Consider the following 20,803-nt stretch of genomic DNA (forward strand, 5'->3'; position numbering starts at 1 on the left):
AATAAAGCAAGTGGGAAAACCAGGATCGGAGACCATCTCTATTGTTCGAAGATAACCTTTCCACTTTCTGCTAACAATTTTCTGTTTTACTCAGCTGGTTTTGTAAGAAGCTAAATTATCAGGCAGGCTGCTGCAGGGTTTGCCTTTTCTACGTGAGAAGCTCTTTTCTGCCCCCTACTGTTCATTCCAAAGTTTGCGTGTCCTCGCCATTCAAAATGCTTGGATACAGCAGGTAACATTTTCCAAAAAATGAATTTCACTCTTTTCAATAAATACAGCAAGGAGAAATCAGTTAGGGGAAAACAGTTAAAAATGTCAATGCCTGCATGTGCCTTACAGTAAATCACCATTGTTCAATGAGAAACAAAACCAAGTTTATTACTGAAGTTTATTACTGAAAATCCAAACTTTGGGTGAGGTGTGTATGCCTGTGATGTGCTAAGGCTGAGATAAAGTTAACTGTCTTGGTTTTTTGCATGTTTTCAGGTGTGTCATAATGCATCTCCTTGATTAGATTTTTTTTTGCCACTCATCGGAAACATAATCAGCTTGTTCTGAAGCTGTTTTTCAAAGCATAATTTTCCTTCTTTCAATTTGCCCTTGCCGTCTTCAACCTCTGTTTGCCCACAGTTTTGTTAATCTGATTGGCTAGGCCAATGTGACTTTCTCAGTGACATCATCACGGTCCCTTCTGATGCAATGACTTCATGGATGCCTGTGGTCAAAATCACATGGGTCATCATCATCACCACAGCCAATGGCACTGATGCCTGTGGGCAAGTGCCAGCTGGTATGGGTGAGAGCAAAGGAGGAGGAAAATGACTTCAACACAAAGCAATAGCCAAAAGGAACAAATCGACACTGGGTAGCACTGAAGCAGCACAAATGTTCACTGCGGTTGGGTATCTTTTGGCAATGTATTTGCTGCAATGGCTGTCATACTGGAATAATAAAATATTCAACTCAGTCCTATATTTGAACTATTAAAAATATGCAACAGGAACTGAAATGGAAGGAAAACTTAAGTAGTATGATACACCTGGAAGAAGAATGAATTCTGCTTTCTGCCATCTTTTTTTCCTTTTCTTTTTTTGTCTGGAAATACCGTTATAATAAAAAGCTAATTATAGGGCACTATTTATTAGAGGGCATTACTAAACAACACTGGGACGCAGGTTTGTTAGAGCTTGCCGATCAGAAGGTCGGTGGTTCGAATCCCTGCGACGGGGTGAGCTCCCGTTGCTCAGTCCCAGCTCCTGCCCACCTAGCAGTTCGAAAGCACGGCAAAGTGCAAGTAGATAAACAGCGGGAAGGTAAATGGCATTTCCGTGTGCTGCTCTGGTTCGCCAGAAGCAGCTTTGTCATGCTGGCCACATGACCTGGAAGCTGTACGCCGGTCCCTCGGCCAATAACGCGAGATGAGTGCCGCAACCCCAGAGTTGGTCATGACTGGACCTAATGGTCAGGGGTCCCTTTACCTTTACCTTTACTAAACAACACAGTCCCTGATATCTGTATTGAATGGAAACACTTGGGTCTGAAATGAATTGTGTGCCTAATCATGGCCAAAGATAATTTTAGGCACCACAAACATCCACATTCAGTGATGGCAAGGGGCCACGTTATAGAGAAGAAGGGTAAATTGCCTGAAGAATCCCCATGGTCTTGTTTTACTGCCAAACCAAGCAGCCTCTTTCAAGTGAAAATTGAAGGCAGGTATTCAAAAGAGCAGAGATTGTTCTTTTAAATAAAACAGCTATAAAACATATGTAGAGTGACAGGCACGTGCAGCCATAAACTTCGAAAGTGTAGTAAAGGCAATCCCGGGGGAATAAAGAATAAAATATTACATCATTCCAGCTCGGCTTTCTCTGATCAAGAACATTACTGAAAACACCCTCAAGCCACATATCAGTTCTGTAATGGATTTCATTCCCCACTTCCATTAAAATAGCTTAAATTATTTTTAATTAAAAACACTAATTGTTATTTCACACTTAACCATGAATGGCAGACATGAAAGTACATTATTTGTCAAAAAGCAGCCTTACAGGTAATTTGCACACTAGTAAGCCACGTGGAAAATGACTCTAATGGCTGTACCAAAAAAGAAGGAAGGAAGGAAGGAAGGAAGGAAGGAAGGAAGGAAGGAAGGAAGGAAGGAAGGAAGGAGAAATGCATAGAAGAAGAAATAGCAAACATAAACTTTTAATGCCTTAACTACTGCAATGAACTAAAGTTAAAAGTTCACAATTCTGAGCAGGCATGAGAAAATGTGTGCAGGGAAGTCACTTATGAAGTAATAGCAGCCAGCACTGTGCAGGATCCGATCAGATACCATGTAACAGAGGGAGGATCAGATCCTTCATGGTGCCATGGACCCCTGACATTTTAAAAGGGTTTTGAAGGGTTTTGAAAATCCTTAACTCCACCTGCTTGAATTGTTACAGAGACAGAGAAGGGATGGAAGGTCCAACAAGGCAAATTACTGTGATTCAGGGGTTACGGCGGACTGGGTGTGGGTGTCTTGCTGTACAGCCCTACTTATCCGTCACCTTCCTTCTAGCTCTTCTTGAATGGAGAAGATATCCCGCAAGGCAGCAGAGGTTTAGGATAAGAGTCTTCCTTCTCCTAGATGGGCTACCTGCCCAGGTTGATGAGCTCCATCTGCCCCTCACTTCCCTCTACAAACCGTGCAGAAACCACTTTCTTGACTGTTGGGCCAACTATTGGTCTCGTCTGCTCAATCCGCCAGAGCCTGTTTTCATAGGATGGGGAAGTTCCGATTGGCTACCCTCACCTGGCCTAGCCAGCCAATCAAACCTGTTTCTCGGGGTGTGACTGCTGTCACATGCTGACAGCTTCCAGGAGCCACTTCCTAGGGAATGAGGTCCCTTCGGGGGGCCCAATAAAATATTTGATCAGTTATATGGTGAAGGGCTTACCTGCCCTGCTCCCATATTTTATTCAAGTTGGGAACTGAATGCAGGGTGGAAAATTACCCTAGAAGGAGCATGAGATGTCCCCCCCACCAGAGGTAGTACCCCTCCCCATATACCACAATCTGTGTGCAGGGCCGGTCCTAAGGCAAGGCTGGGTGGCGCAAGGCGCTAGGGCGCCAGGCCGCCAGGGGGACGCTGTGCCGTTTCTCCCGCGCGGCAGCCGCACTTGGAAACGGGAGGGGGGCTCCAGGGGGATAGTTTGCACCAGGGCGCCAGCTATGCTTAAGACGGCCCTCTCTCTCTCTCTCTCTCTCTCTCTCTCTCTCTCTCTCTCTGTGTGTGTGTGTGTGTGTGTGTGTGTGTGAATGATTACACAGATACAGAGAGAGAGAAAGAGCTAAAGGCTTAAAGTAAATTAGTCTAGCACAAGTGACCTTTGGTGTGATGGATATATCATGCTGGTTTATGGTTTTACTCAGATCACAGTTCTCTATAGATTTTGAAACACCCTAACAGTTGTATTATCCATATTTAACTACTTCCAGAAATTATTCCCAAAGAAAAGAAAGGCAATATTACTTGAACATTTTGCTAAAATTGTCAAATTTATTATTTAATATATTTGTGAATTATTAGTCCCCACTCAGTAAAAAGGGCAAATCATGGAGAAAAAGGCCCTGAATAATTTATCCCAGAAGGTTGCAAGATTCATCTAATAAATTATTTCATACCTATATATCTGTCATTTCTGGGTATATGAGAGTATAGTGATATGCATTAATTTTATTGCACTATCCCAGCACTTGAAATAGAATGATTTAGATTTTTTGTTTAACCTGAAATGAATCTTTTGGAATCTTTTGGGCTACATCCAAGGAAAAATAAATACACCGAGAAGACTCAATCAGGCTTGGAATGGTACATATTGTGTGGGTATAATTTATAATAATCACTGCAGAATTATTGCAACTCTTTTATAGAACATCACTCCCTTTCTCAGCTTTCATATCCATCCATACAATAAATCAATCAGATAAATAGCCTTCACTCAGAAAATGGAACCATCTCAAAGCATTCAACTCACAGGAGGAGGATTGATTGAAAACATTTCTTCACAACTCCACCAAATAAAGGGTTTGGGATTCTGGTTCCACATTGTTCTTGCTAAATCCCAATGGCTGGTGAATCGGGTTAGTGGGAAGAATCCATTTCATGTAATGGGATAACATATGCAAACCTTTGAAGAATAGTTACAAAACCATCACATGCAAAGTTTGCTGCATAATTTTTTGTTGCCCCGAAGAAGAAAATATGGTGAAATGTTGGGAGACTGTTACAAAAGTCTTATGTTGTTGTTTTTTATTGCATTTTAAATATTTTGTTGGAAGCCGCCCAGAGTGGCTGGGGAAACCCAGCCAGATGGGCGGGGTATAAATAATAAATTTATTTTTTATTTTTTATTATTATTTTCGATATATGTTTCAGCTTCCTGTACCTTTTTGACACTTTGTCTCTCTTTTTTTCTGCTTTTCAAGTTGTTATTTCATTTCTGAATCACTTCCCACAAGGCACCCCAAAGCAATATACAATACAGTGGTACCTCGGTTTATGAACACAATTGGTTCCGGAAGTCTGTTCATAAACTGAAATGTTCATAAACTGAAGCGAACTTTCCCATTGAAAGTAATGGAAAGTGGATTAATCCGTTCCAGACGGGTCCGCGGAGTACTCAATCTGAAGCGTACTTAACCCAAAGCATGGGTGTAATTGGTTCCGGAAGTCTGTTCATAAACTGAAGCGTTCATAAACTGAAGTGAACTTTCCCATTGAAAGTAATGGAAAGTGAATTAATCCATTCCAGATGGGTCTGCGGCGTTCGTAAACCGAAAATTCATAAACCGAGGTGTTCATAAACTGAGGTTCCACTGTATAACAACAGCTATAAAACAGTTACATACATAAAAAACGTTTGCCTGTGTAAAAGCAAATTACAACGGTTGCTCTGAGCCACTTTTCTTTGAACCTCTTACATCAGGGCAGATTAGGCACAGGCCTATGGGCCCCACACCTTTTAGGGGCTCCGCGAGAATGGATTTGATCTGGAAAGAAAATTACAAAAAAATGTATTAGGAGATTATTTGTGAGGGGCCCCTAAATTTTGACTGCCTTGGGGGCCCCATGGGGTCTAATTCATCACTGACCATCACAATGAAGTCCGGTGCTCCCCTTTTTTGTCTGAGTGGGTTGAAATCAAACCACAGGGGCAAAAAAAGTGCGCACAAGTCTTCCCAAGTGCCAGCAATCAGCTGGTTGTTGTCAGTACCTACAAGTGCCCCCCACCAGTTGATTCTTGGGAAGCCCTGTAGAAGGATACAGTGGTACCTCGGTTGTCGAACGTAATCCGTTCCGGAAGACCATTCGACTTCCGAAATGTTCAACAACTACAGGTTACATGCTCCATCCTGTTTCAAACTCGGCAAGAATGTTTTGCCATGCTGGCAAGACTTTGATGCCCATCTGGGTCTTGTGTGGAGATTAGGGTGATGACTTTTTTACAACCTCATTTCCCTGTATCATGATTTGATGAGCTTTCATTAAAGATTAGATAAAATCTTACTTTCAAAGAGATTTGATAAAAAAAATACCTCATGCACGAAATGATTTTAAAAATTTTATTCATCAGTTTTTTTGACCATTTTTGAAGTCACTGTAAGCGATATAAAATTGAACCCAAGCTTTAGAGTCACATATATACAACATTATATAGGGTCATCTGGCCAGGTTCCCCCAGCCACTCTGGGCAGCTTCCAACAAAATATTAAAATACAGAAATCCATCAAAAATTAAAAGCTTCCCTAAACAGGGCTGCCTTAAGATGCCTTCTAAAGGTCTGGTAATTGTTGTTCTCTTTGACCTCTGGTGGGAGGGCGTTCCACAGGGCAGGCGCCACCACCGAGAAGGCCCTCTGCCTGGTTCCCTGTAACTTGGCTTCTCGTAGCGAGGGAACCACCAGAAGGCCCTCGGCGCTGGATCTCAGTGCCCGGTTAGAATGATGGAGGTGGAGACGCTCCTTCAGGTATACTGGACCGAAGCCGTTTAGGGCTTTAAAGGTCAGCACCAACACTTTGAATTGTGCTCAGAAACGTACTGGGAGCCAATGTAGGTCTTTCAGGACCACTGTTATGTGGTCTCGGCGGCCGCTCCCAGTCACCAGTCTAGCTGCCACATTCTGCATTAGTTGTAGTTTCCGGGTCAGCTTCAAAGGTAGCCCCACATAGACTGCATTGCAGTAGTCCAAGCGAAAGATAACTAGAGCATGCACCACTCTGGAGAGACAGTCCGCGGGCAGGTAGGGTCTCAGCCTGCGTACCAGATGGAGCTGATAAACAGCTGCCCTGGACACAGAATTGACCTGCGCCTCCATGGACAGCTGTGAGTCCAAAATGACTCCCAGGCTGCGCACCTGGTCCTTCAGGGGCACAGTTACCCCATTCAGGACCAGGGAGTCCTCCACACCTGCCCGCCTCCTGTCCCCCACAAACAGTACTCCTGTCTTGTCAGGATTCAATCTCAATCTGTTAGCCGCCATCCATCCTCCAACCGCCTCCAGGCACTCACACAGGACCTTCACCGCCATATATATATAGCATAACAACAAAACTCCATAACAATAACCCTCCCCCACACCATTCTTTTATTCTGCCACAGAATGTACTTATGTGACAAATTGAAGCACTTTTAAAATGTTTATTCCTGCCCGGCTGGCAAAGAGTTAACCCACCTCCAGCCTGACTGACATAGAACTCTGATGGGGGCGGGACTGTGCCCGGTTTGAAAGGAGGGAGTGTCGGTTTGGTCAGTTAGGAGGGAGAGGGAGGAAGGTGTGGTGTGGTGTTATGTGGTGGCTTATATGAAGACAGTTAAGAGGCTAGGAAAACTTAAAGTTAAATGTTTGACTGAGTTTATTTTGTACAACTGGAACAAAGCTAATTAATAAATGACACGTTAAAGAATCACTTATGTTTTTAACACAATAAAACTTCATCTCTGTTTTTGCCAACAAGAGGTCCGTTTGTATTTTTCCAGCGAGGTACCAGGACTCACAGCCGTGGTGACTCAAGAGAGGGCCAAACTCACCTCAGGCAGGGAGGTGGTGGTTTGTGTCCTGAAGTTACACGGAGGAGGCTTAGAAGGGTAACCTGAGGTGCCAAGAAGTTGCCAGAGTGCCTAGGGCAAACTTCTACAGTGGGGGAATCCAACTGAGGGAGACCCTTTACAGGAGGCAAGAGGTTATTCCTGGGGGACAGCCTAGAGTTTCTTAAGGTACCAGGTCACGCAGGCTGGAAGGCTCTCCTTACTTAGAAACCCATTAGTAAAAGGGGTTTATTTTTGAGGCGGCAGGACCAGAGGGTGGGTGTTTTCCCCTCTGGATTCCTGTGTCGCAGTGATAGTAAGGCAGAGTGGGACCAGGGTCGTCACATTTTTGGTGGCAGCGTCGTGATCGAAATTAAAAGCTCACGCGCCTAGTTTGGTTTGAGTCTGTCAGGATTTTCCTGTGAGGAAAATGACTCACGTAAGAAAACCCAGAGAGGCAAAAGGAGATGAAAGAACGGAAGGGGCTGAGGGAAGCCCAGGTTCTGAGGTAGAACTGATGAAACTACGAATTGAGATGGCCCGAATTGAAGCTGAGAGGGAAAAGATAGCAGCTGAAAGTGAGAGGGAAAAAGCCAGAATTGAAAGTGAGAGAGAAAAAGCCAGAATTGAAGCTGAGAGGGAAAAGATAGCATCTGAAAGTGAGAGGGAAAAAGCTAGAATTGAAGCTGAGGAGAGAATGCAGTCCGAGAGGTTAAGGGTTCAATTAGAACAGGACAGAATGAAGCTTGAAGAGATACGTTTGCGATCAGAATTAACTAGTAGCCCAGTTAATAATGATAGTATCGCAATTAATTTAAAAAGGTTCCCCAAATTTGGAAAAGACGATAATGTCGAATCGTTTCTATTTACCTTCGAACGCGTTTGTGTGGAATTTCAAATACCTGAGGAGAACTGGATGCTTTATTTAAGACCTCAAATTTGTGGGATACTAAGTGAAATTTATGCTGACCTGAGGGAAGAAGAGCTGTCAAGTTACCAAGTATTTAAGCAAAGGGTCAGGGTTCGATGTGGGCTCACGGCTGAACAAAGCAGAAAGGCTTTTCGTGAGGCAAAAAAGGAACATAAAGAGACTTATGCCCAACTAGCTAGCCGCTTAGATAAATTACTTGACAGATGGATTCAAGGGAGTGGAGTGAAGGACTTTGATGAGTTAAAACAATTAATTTGTTTAGAACAATTTTTTAAGCAAATCCCTAGCAATTTACGTTGGTTCTTGAGGGATAAAAAACTGAAAACTGTGGCACAGGTTGCCGAGGTCTTAGACGAACTACAAGGTGATTTCAATGAAATAGCATTCCCAAAACACTCACAGAAGGGTAATCCATGGAGAAACAGAGAAATTAAAGACAGGCAAGAAAATTTTCCTGTCAGGGAATCAGTTTCTGACAAGACAGGGTCTAAGAAAATCACTTGTTTTTTCTGTAATCGTGAGGGCCATGTACGTGCCAGGTGCCCCCTGCTGGTTAAGTCGCAAACTACACCTACTGCAGCTAAACAAGTAAAACTGGTAATGCAGTCACAGGAAAATAGCTCGCCTCAGACAGAAGGCTCAGAGAAAACAGACAGTCCAGCTGAGACTACTTCTAAGGTCTTACAGGTCTGGAGGGCTGAGCAGGAGTGCAACCAAGATTACATGGAGCCAATTGAATTAAATGGTCAGTTTTTTTTAGGTTTGAGGGACACAGGAGCAGAAGTCTCACTTGTCAAATCACAATTTGTTCCAAAGGAGCAGTACCTCAAGGGTCAGTCCTATAGTTTAAAAGGCATATGGGGCCCACATTTTGAAGTACCATTAGCTGAAGTTGATATTACCTACAAAGGATTTTGTGGCAAATGGAGAGTAGGAATCCTAAATGAATTGGAGGTACCCTTTTTAATAGGGAATGACCTAGCTAGTCAGAAGCACCGTATTCAAGTGATAACTAGGTCACAGTCTCAAGTCACTGAGAGTAATCCTCCTGCAGTTATAGAGTCACCCATAGAGCCTGGTGAGGATGAAGGGCTGATTAGCGTGCCAGTGGTCCAGGAGCACGGTGCCCAATTCTTGAGTGATCAAAAAGAGGATGAAACTATAAAAGAGCTGTGGGATAAAGCACAAAGTCCTACTGCAGAAGTAACTGTGGAGAACCCCTGCTTATTTACCACCATTGAGGGAAGACTGTATAGAATTTCTAGGAGGAGGAAAACTGCTGCTGTTTGGGAAAGGAAGAAACAGTTAGTGTTGCCAAGAGCTTACCGGTTGCAAGTGCTACAAATGGCACACGACGCACCCTCAGCAGCGCATCTAGGCATTAGGAAGACTAGTGATAGAATCCAAGCAAGATTTTACTGGCCTGGGATGGGCAAAGACATCAAAGAGTATTGCAAGTCCTGTGTGATCTGCCAAAAAGCAGGCAAAAGAGCGGACAAAACGCGAGGCTTGTTACAGTCTATTCCTGTAATTACTGAGCCCTTTTCCAGAGTAGGAGTGGACATCCTCGGGCCTATCTCCAGAGTTACAAAAAGGGGGAATAAGTTTATTTTATGCCTCGTAGATTATGCTACGCGCTATCCAGAAGCAATACCTCTAAAGGACATTGATTCCAAGACTGTAGCAAAAGCCCTCATGTCGGTGTTCCTAAGGCTGGGATTCCCCAAAGAAATTATAACAGATTTAGGGACATCCTTCACGTCCAAGACCATGGAAGAGCTTTTAACTCTTTGTGGAATTAAGCATGTTAAAACTACGGCTTATCATCCACAGTCGAATGGCTTGACGGAGAAATTTAATTCGACCCTGAGCCGGATGCTAAAAACCTATTCCATCAATCATCCTAACGACTGGGATGAGAGGCTGCAACACTTCCTATTTGGTTATCGCGAAGTGCCGCAGGAGAGCACAGGGTTCAGTCCTTTTGAACTCCTATTTGGACGACAGCCACGAGGACCCCTAGACTTGATGAAAGCAGCGTGGTCAGGGGAGGAGCAGATCGACAGCCCTGATGTTGTGACGTATCTACAGGAGCTGCAGAGCGACCTTCAAGAGCTACGGGAGCAAGCTGCTCACAACTTGCAACAGGCACAGCGTCGACAGAAGCAGTGGTATGATGCACACGCAAGAGACAGAACTTTCCAGCCTGGTGACAGTGTGCTCGTGTTAAGAACAAGACGTCGAAAGAAGTTGGAGATGTCGTGGGACGGTCCCTTCAAAGTGGTCGAGAGGATATCAGCGGTGAACTATTTGGTAGAGTTAGATGGGGAAGGGAACCGATGTAAAAACTTTCATGTAAATTTACTTAAGCCTTATTTTGACAGAAATAAGTTGGTGTTACAAGTAAAGGGGAAGATGACCCAAGGAATTCATTTAACTGGGTGGGGAGAGCTGAGTAAGGGCACAACTCTAGCAGAAGTACCATTCGATGAAAGTCTGACCCCAGAGCAAAAGGAGCAGTTAAAATTAGTCCTTGCTCAGTTTGCTCAGATCTTCTCAAACATCCCAGGGAGGACCAGCCTAGCAACTCATAAAATAGACACAGGGTAAGCACATAAGTGGGAAGGAAAACATCATAGCGGACGCTTTGTCTAGGTATATTTTTGAGAGGTATAGAATGGTGCAAAGTATTATATGAAACGGTGGTAACCCTAGCAAAACATTTGTGCTTAGGCGTTATAATCTAACACATGCCAAACATGGTTTATTTGTGTACAAGTTTATGAGATGTTAATTTAGTTGACTTTGTAATATGAGTGTTATAGAATGCATTGAAGGATTTATAACCCCAAGCCCATTGCTTTGGCATTGCTCTAGTTAGTTAAGAGCAAGCCGACGCAATGTCTTTGTGGTGGGGGAGATATGTGACAAATTGAAGCACTTTTAAAATGTTTATTCCTGCCCGGCTGGCAAAGAGTTAACCCACCTCCAGCCTGACTGACATAGAACTCTGATGGGGGCGGGACTGTGCCCGGTTTGAAAGGAGGGAGTGTCGGTTTGGTCAGTTAGGAGGGAGAGGGAGGAAGGTGTGGTGTGGTGTTATGTGGTGGCTTATATGAAGACAGTTAAGAGGCTAGGAAAACTTAAAGTTAAATGTTTGACTGAGTTTATTTTGTACAACTGGAACAAAGCTAATTAATAAATGACACGTTAAAGAATCACTTATGTTTTTAACACAATAAAACTTCATCTCTGTTTTTGCCAACAAGAGGTCCGTTTGTATTTTTCCAGCGAGGTACCAGGACTCACAGCCGTGGTGACTCAAGAGAGGGCCAAACTCACCTCAGGCAGGGAGGTGGTGGTTTGTGTCCTGAAGTTACACGGAGGAGGCTTAGAAGGGTAACCTGAGGTGCCAAGAAGTTGCCAGAGTGCCTAGGGCAAACTTCTACAGTGGGGGAATCCAACTGAGGGAGACCCTTTACAGGAGGCAAGAGGTTATTCCTGGGGGACAGCCTAGAGTTTCTTAAGGTACCAGGTCACGCAGGCTGGAAGGCTCTCCTTACTTAGAAACCCATTAGTAAAAGGGGTTTATTTTTGAGGCGGCAGGACCAGAGGGTGGGTGTTTTCCCCTCTGGATTCCTGTGTCGCAGTGATAGTAAGGCAGAGTGGGACCAGGGTCGTCACAACTCCTCATACTCATACTCATACACCTTTCTTTCTCTTCTGCCTCTGAGGCTGCTCCCAAGCCCCATGCGCTGTAATGCCTCAGGGGGCCTGGCTAGGCAGCGTGACACCTCTGGCTTCCATTAGCTAGCAAAGCAGTTGATTGCTGTGGAAGAAGCTGTCATCCGTGTTTTTCCACTGTTTGTGAGAAGTGCCTTCTTCTTCATGCTTGGTTTGTGGGCAGGGCCAAGAACCATTACAACTCCACTGGCTCCATTCTGGATGTCTTGTGTGTATATATAAAATTTCAAGCTGCCTGACAAGCAGGGCTCAAACAGACAGGAGACCGCCTGGGGTGAAAAAAGAATTATTATTCACAATGGCACACACCTCTTCCCAAAGGGAGGATGGCTGTTCAGCACCTTGTAAATGCCCAATCATTCATCCATGCAGATGTAGGAAGGGGTGGCAGTGGAAGAGAAATAGAAATAGATGATGCTATATATCAAGCAATAACAACCCTAACCTTAAATTGAAGCTATATGCCTATACAGTGCTCATTTTCGATGCCAAGACCCAGCAAATGCACCCACCCACTTAATATCTTAAGAAGGGCTTTCACAGATGCAGGAAAACATTGAGTACTGTAACAGTAAGACAAACAGAGATGAACACAGTAGGCCTGAGAAAAAGATGTTCAGCACAGAGCAGGCAAATTCTAGCTGATATGTGACACTTTTAATTCTGCCTAATTGATAAGACTGGAACAGCAAGACCTCACAGCTTGGGAGCAGATCTTTGGTTTCCTTTCCACTAGCATGATCACATCTGGTTCTTCCGCAGTTTATTTTCCCCTCTCCTTGCCCTGCCATGTAATCTTTGCTTCAGCTAAACCAGTTCACTGTTCAGTAAAATGGTGACCTGAAGGGCGTCTCCAAGGCAAACAGAAATATAGAACAGATCTCAGAGGGGATTGACTCCACTGGTGTGTAATAAACAAAATAATGTATAAAGGCATATGGAACAATCAGTTAAAATCATCGAAAGAGATAAAACCATAAGAAACACAAACCTTCACTCTCCCCCTCTGTTACCAGCTGCCCTTGACTCCAGCTGTCAGAAGAATTAAGTAGCTTGCTAATGTTTTGCAAAATATGTTCAGGTTTTGGTGAGTCTTCCAGGGAGCTGCACAGTGGTGAAATAACTCGCCTATATTTACTTGCATTCCTTGGATGTGCTCACTGGATTGATTTCAATTCTGGACATGAGACAAATAAGCGAACATTGACCATTTTCACTCCTGTTTCAGTTTTCATCAGAATTCTCAGACACCTTCATTCAGAGCAGGGCTTTTTTTTTCAACTGGAACTCACGAGAACACAGTTCTGGCCTCCCTCAGGTTTGTGCCATTGCCATTATAAGAGAGCAATGGAAGCATTCATGGTGCATCCCAGCACCTCTTTTTCTATAAAAATAGCACTGGTTCTGAGTAGCAGGAAATTTGATGACGCAAAGAGATCCTTGTACTCTTTTGAACCTGTGAAAAATGTGAAGCCAGGGAGATCCTGTATTTATCCATGCACATGCAAAGCATAATTGGTTATATAATTTGTCAGAATACGTGATCAGGAAGATTTCATGGAGTGCATTGTTTTTCATGAAACAAGTCCTAGATGAGTGAATCCTGGAAGAACCATTTACTCTGTGTCATCCCTGAAGCAGAAAAGCTTTTTTTATATTAAATGGTGAGCTTGGTATTATTTCTGTCCCAGGTTTAGATAAAGGGTTTCCCAGAAAACAAAAACAAAAACAAAAAAATTGCTGGAGCAATCATTCACCACAGTTGTCTGTGGTACGATACATATTTATAAAGAATAAATGACAGGTGCTATAGCAAAATCTGACCATGAAAATAAACTCTAGAATTAGAAGGAAATAACCTGCAGAAGAAAATACCTGACTATTGAGATAAGACAAGCAAAGTATTTTTCCAGTCTAGCCTCGAGGACTTATTTTCTGTTATGATACATGGTGATCATCAATAAGAAATATACGTAGGACAGGAATAACATCTATTAGATAGAATATCCATGATAAGCATATAATTCAAACTGCCAAAATCTGATTGTAGCTGAGAAGGAAAGAAGGTCCGTATTCATATTGCATTGAATTCAAATTTTGTGAAGCTCAGAACAGAGAGTGAGACTTATGAACAACCTTAGCACCATTGATTTCAGTAGGTCTACTCTAAGCATGGCGACGTCTAGATCCAACCCAGCATGCATCTTAGCATCCTGGAACTGTAATATTTATGAGTGCTGAGAACTGTAGCTTTGTAAGGGGTAAACCATAGTTCTCACAAAGTGCTTTAAAGGTATGGATGTGATTGAAATGTGTGTCTGCAGCCACACTGTTGTGTAACTATTGCACAAGCAAAGGCCTTAGAACTGTTCTTGACTGAATAATATTAAAGTCACCAATTATGGCACAAATATTACAAGTTATATTATTGATCAGACACTGCTCAGTGGCATCTTGTTTGGGCTACCCTTAACACAGTTTTTGTGGGGCTGTCTTTGAAGAACACTCAGCTGATTCAGAATGTGGCAGCCAGGTTCTTAACAGGATCAAGTTATATTGGGAGCATGAGAATCCCTTGCTGTAGCAACTGCACTGAGCCAAGATCATTTTTGAGCCCAATTCAAAATGCTGTATAAATCCCTAAACAAGAGATGGGGAACCTGTGGCCCTCCTGATGTTGTTGGACTACAAGTCTCATCATCCCTTACCATTGGTTTTTCTGGCTGAGACTGATGGAGCTGAAGTTCTTCAAAACCTGGAGGGGCACAGGTTCTCCATCTCTACCTGAAAAAGCTTAGGACCCGGTTCCTTGAAGGACCACCTTCTCCCATATGAACCTGCCCAGATATTAAGATCTTCTGGTGAGGTTCTTCTTTGCACCCCATCATTACCTGAGACTCCTTTTGTGGGGATGTGGGGAAGAGCCTTTTTGGTTGACATACTCTGGTTCTGCCTAGTAGCTCCCACTGCCTCTTTTCTGCTGCCTTCGACCATCTAAGACTTTCTGATGGTATTCTACCATTTGATGAAGACTTTTCTGTGTTTTTCTTTTTCATGGTTTTAATAGGCATGGGGATGGGTTTTTATCACCTGTTGATATCTGGGTTTGTTGCATTGCTACTTTTAACCCCATCTACTGCTTTCTTTCTTTTTTTACTACATCTTAGTTTATTGTTAATTTTCCTTTTTTTATTGTATCTTTTGCTGTTTCTTTGTTTTATTTTTAGTTGCTTCAAACATTTTTGTTGAAAGAGAAAGCCAGGATAAAAATTGTCACATTCAATTAATATAACAAATAAAAATGCTAGAAACTGGTGTAGAAAACGAAGAAGCTATAGCCAGTCATACAGTCTACAATACAGTCCACTGAAATCCATAAGCACAGAAGTTGCCACCTACCGAGTCAGATAGTTGGTCCATTTAACTCGGTCTTGTCTACAGTGATAGGCAGAAGTTCTCCAGTGTTTTAGACAGTAGACATTCCTTCTTGGAAATGCTTGGGATTGAACCTGGGCCCTTTGCATGTGAGGCAGATGCTCTAGCACTGTACATCAGCCCTTTCCAAAGCATGCGCTGGAATGTAGCCACTATGGTCAATAATACAATGTTGTGGCTTTGCAGCCATTAAGGAGGCCAAAGTATACATGGCAAGGGTTAACCCATAGCTTCAAACATGGGTCTTTCCCACTACCCATTTAGCTATTTTAGAAGGTTGCAATGGATATGAAAAATTAAAATGGAAGTGAATCAGAGAATACAGCTTACGGATTTCATCAAGGACACCCTAACTGTTCCCCCATATTTCAAGGCTGAGTTTCTGCTTGTACCTCTCTTTCTGCCTTAAGCCACTTTCTCATCCCTTCCTTTACAGATCAAAGTGAAAAACTGGGACGCCATCTTCCAGGGCCGCATGAGTCACATGACTGCATGAGATCACAACCCTGAAAAAAGCATTGCAGTGCCCAAAATGGCCACTGTGCTGTTGCGTGAAGAAACAGGGTGCCCTGGTTTTCCCAGGACATTTGAGGGGTACGCCATCTTTAAAGGAAGGAGTCTACTCCTTTCATGCATTCCATAGTGGGCTGCAGCATATGTTTTAGGAACGGAAGGAAAGAAGGGTCCCTGTTCCAAACCATTCACAAAGGCTTAACTTATGCGAGTGCAAAACTCGTACAGCGCCATTTCAGGACTGAGCATCAGTAGTGCTCCTTGGAGCTTTGCTCTCTATTCCATGGGCACAGCCTGAGCTTATAAAGCCACAGGACTCAATAGCGGCTGATGTTCCCTGGAATTCACTCTCCGAGGAAGTAAGTTATTAGTTCACAATTAAAAACAGATCTATCTGGTTTCACAAGATTGATTGCACACTTAATCAGCTCCCACTTGCCTATACAGTATCACCGAAATGGAGAGATAATAAAGCCATGGTTCTTTTAAGAGAGCAACTGCACTGCAGATCAATTTCTTCAAAATCTTCAGGAGTGCAGAAATCCTGTGGGATGAATATTTCATAAGGGGAACAACGCCGTTAAAATTAATAAAAAAAACCAGCCTGCCTAGTTATGAACTACAGTGATTACTGAAGAAAATAATCCTGCTCATATTTTGTACCACCAAAGTTGGGCCCTGAAGGCATCCAGGGAGAAAGGAGAAAGCTTTTGAAGTGAGGTGTCACCAAGAGTAATAAGAGTTTCAGAGACACGGAATCCAGGGAGAGGAGCCTGCGACAACTGGGGGGAAAGCTGAATCTTGTTCTTGCCTGGGGAAGATTGAGAAATTGAAGTTAATTAATTGTTACACACTTTCCCTCTGTGTCAGGCCCACTCCTCAGCTTCCTGAGCAGAAAATAGGAAGATCTAGAGAAGCAGCATTTACTGTAGTCACTCCATATTAATTCCTGACAAACATGCTGACCTGCTTTGTCAAAATCCAGCTTGTGTCCTGAAAACACCAATAGGTTTGTTTAGTCTTTAGGAACAAAGGTCGCTTGGCTAGAGTTGGCTGTGCAGCTGGGATACATTCCACCTGTGCTAGCCACACTGTGTCCATACCATAGCTCTCATTTGACTGGCACCCGACATGTGTGCAGGAGTCAGGTGTGTGTGGAAGGTGCCTCCTGCCAGGGGCTCGCGTGATGGCCACACCTTCCCACCTTTTCTGCAGCAGTGGGAAGGGCAGAAGCCCCCCCACCCTGAAGCATAAATGTTAAAAGAATAGCTCCCTCAAACAAATAATTGGAACCTTGGTCTCAAAGCATAGGTAGAAACAGCTGGACTACATCAAGAGTATAATAGCTATGGATGCTGAACAGGAGGAATGTGGGAAATGATAGAATATATGGGCAATGCAGCTGGTTTTAATATTCAGCATTTTATTGGCTTCTGAGTGTGTGTGCATAGGTGCTGTGATGTTACACGATTACCTTTTATACATTTGAATGGTCTAAGAAGATAGCAAATAAAGAAGATCACATGAACCTCAAAGCCCATTTTGCACTCCTGTCTAGGTTGCACCTGGGGTAGGTGCCCTTCTTGTCATTCGATTTAATATAATGCAGGCCACGAGGCACATTACTCTTTCCAGCAGGGTCTCTCTTTCCCCCACCCCAGCATTTTCTCTTCTGGCTTCCCAGGAAACTGAACGTGTTTACAATTACATTTCTCCAACCGTTCGCTAAGAAAAGCAGCAAGCAGATGCTAGTCCCGACTGAAAGCACCAAATGCATAAATAAGCCATTTTGGAAATACCAGATTGCTCTTTTCTCAGCTGTTTTCAAAGCAAAAGCGTATAATAAAAAAGAGAGTACAAACATGTGTCAACAGGTCTTGTCTGTAGCAGGTCTGTAGTTTGCCCATTATGCTCTTTATTCAGAAAGGAATGGGCAGGAGGTGACAGAGGGCTGAGGCAGCGGTGGGCATGGAATGAATAAGTAAGAATGTAAAATTAGGTGTTTTGATTTTTATTTTTTTATTTTTTATTTTAAAAAAATGTTAACTTGATAATGTATTCATAATCTTCTCTGCTTATGACACACACAAAAATGAGTGCTTGCCTTCTGAAGCCCTCATCTGGCAGCCAAAGATAGCAGATTTCTAAGGGCATTTTTTATGCTGCTTTGATGAGTGAGAGAAAAATATACAGAGCAGCAAAATGACATTTTTCTATAAATTTCACAGTGCTCAGCAGGCATGCGAGTATGGCAGCATTCATTAAGATTAGTTAGAATTACTTAAGCACCGTGAATTTTCTCTATCAAGCTGGTAACTGGGACACTGCGGATTAGTTATTGATCAGCCACTGTTAATACTCGGAGCTCTTTCCATGCCTGTTGTTGTGGGGAGTGGGAGTGGAGAACGCCGTCTCGCGAAAGCTGAAGCTGTGAAATTCACAAATTAAACAGACTCTCTTCATTCTCCCTTTTGTCTCTAGAACAGACAAAAAAATAGGCGGGGGGGGGAGAGAATGAGAATTAATGTATTGCCTCAAATATTTTCTCTCTTCCAAGGCTCAGCAAATTTCCTCAGCCCTCCCAACATTCCAAACAGGGCATTCCAAAATGGCTCCTACCAGCCGAGCCGGTCCTACCATTTGGTGGAGTAAAGCAGATGCCTCGGGGAGCTGGTTTGGGCATTGTGAAAAGGTAGCAAATTCTTCATTATTTATTGAATTTTTATCTCCAGGGAGAGGTGCTTTGTAGAAATGTCTGCCTCGGGTGCCAAAATAACTTAGCTAGTCTTGGGTTCTGTGTGCCTGGGCTTGGAGGATGGGAAGGCACTTGCTGTTACACCTCAGGCAGCCAGAGGGATGGGTTGGCGATGTGCACAAGACCTCCCAGCACTGATGTTGCTCTGGCTTCCCAGGAAGGAGAGGGGCGTGATGGTGAGGAAGTCAGTGCTGTGCCACACAACAGTGAAAGCAACCCAGAGCTTGGGCTGGTACATCCACACGGCACCAACCTCCCCATTGCCTTGTCTCTCCTTTCCAGCAAACTGCAGTGACACTGCTGCTGGGAGGCTAGATCCATGCTGCTATCCATCCCTGCCAGCCACTATTGCAACAAAACGTATTGAGGCAATTCAAGATAAGTTAGCAAACATTGCTTGAGGAGGAGGAGAACACTATTGTCTAAAGTAGTCATAAGCTTAAGGCCAGGGGCAGGTGGGTGGGCAAGGCTGGGTGGCGCTTAAGGCAAGGCTGGGTGGCGCAGGGCACCGGGCCACCAGGGGGGCGCCGCGCTGTGCCCGCCAGACAGCCACACGTGCGAAAACAGGGGGGCGCGCTGGAGGGATAGTTCGCACCACGGCGCCAGGGCGCCAGATATGCTTAAGACGGCCCTGCTTAAGGCTGCTAGTAGGAACCCAATACTACTCCACTGCAATGACTGCCGTGCCTCTTCCAGGCTGTCAATTTGTGCTACAACACTGTTCTAAATGGTGCAGCCCTGTTTCATGCCTTTCACTGTTATGTACTCTCTCTGTCTGACTCTTGAAAGATGTGGATTGGAAAGGCAATAGCACAACAGCAGAAGATACGTTTTATTTGCCCTATGGTTTAATCTCCAGTGTTTTCAGTAAAGGGTCTCAACAAGGCTAAAACCTCTGTTTGAGGTCTGCCAGGTGGAATAAGCAACAATGAGATACATCAAGGAATAATTTGACTCAGCAGATGACAGCCATATACTGTATGTTCACATGATTCTAACTCTGCATAGCAGGAACAGTCAATTGTGGTAATGAGTATTAATTGACCCTCATTTGGGGGAGAGGCTGTAACTCAGTGGTAGATCACATGCTCTAGGTTCAGTTCCCGGATTATTCAGTCAGTGTAGACAGTATGAAGCTAAATGATCAGGCTAGGTATGGAGAAATGTCATGTGTTCAAATTATGTGAAACTGTTCATTAGGGTTTTAAGGAAAGAGGGAGTGAGCCGCTGTTGATGAACCCTCAGTGCTGGGGTAACCAAGAGCATGCTGGCTAACACTGGGATGTTCATCCCACTGAAAGGAACAATGAGGTGTACATTGAGATGTATGTCCCAATGAGAGGGAATGTCAACTTGTTCTCTAGGCATTTTCTTCCCCCTCACCAAAAGACAGATTGGGGGAAATCGCTGCAGACAGCTAAGAAATAATGCAAGTAGGGGATTTTCACAAACATTTTTTACACATCCTAAGTTTTGGCACAAATATTGAACCTCGTGAAAATTCAGTGCAGATTCTTATAGTCAGAACTGAAGAACCAAGAATTGTCAGAGGGGAAAGATCGTATTATTTCTCCTATATGATCTTTTCTGCTCCGGGTATAGCATGCAAAATTATTCTATAATCATATAGAGCTGGAAAGATATTACATCAGATTTGGTCAACAACACAATTTATCTAGAGAATGATGTCAGCGGGTTGTGTTATCCCTGCAGGAAGCCTCTATTTCATGATCTGGCATCAGCAAAGTTGCATGGGAACCAAATTTCAAGGTAATGTTTTCATCCATGAGGAGTCATGCGAACACTTTAAAAAAGTGCCAAGTATTCTATCAGAATTCATGCAGTTCAGTGTATATATTTTTAAAAATGGAAACTTGTAAATGAAAAAAAGAATTGGCATGAGACAGAGAAAGCCATGCATTCATGCATTATTCTATAATTAATCTCCAATGCAAGATAAAGGTTAAGGGCAGAATAGGGATGAAAGGCTATGTGAAATTCAGTTCTTTCAGTTTTTCATTTTTCCAATCTTAAATTCATTTCCCCACATTTCTGCAGGAGCTGATACTGGGTGGAGCCAGTGCTGCTGCTGGGTAGTGCTAGGGCTGTGTTTCCCTTTAAAGTAGTTCATTTTCTCTCTGTCTATCAACCACTTATGAATCAGAAGAGAATGACAGAAGTTTGTCTCTGTCGGATGGTTGGAACTACAGTTGCCTAGAAAGGGCTTTCTCGGTAGTGGGAGCCTTCTCAGTAGTGGGAGCCTTCTCGGTAGAGGCACCGCCCTATGGAATGCCCTCCTACCAGATGTCAAAGAGAAAACAACTACCAGACTTTTAGAGGACATCTGAA

Source organism: Zootoca vivipara, chromosome 5 (assembly GCF_963506605.1).
Source record: "Zootoca vivipara chromosome 5, rZooViv1.1, whole genome shotgun sequence".
Taxonomy (NCBI): domain Eukaryota; kingdom Metazoa; phylum Chordata; class Lepidosauria; order Squamata; family Lacertidae; genus Zootoca; species Zootoca vivipara.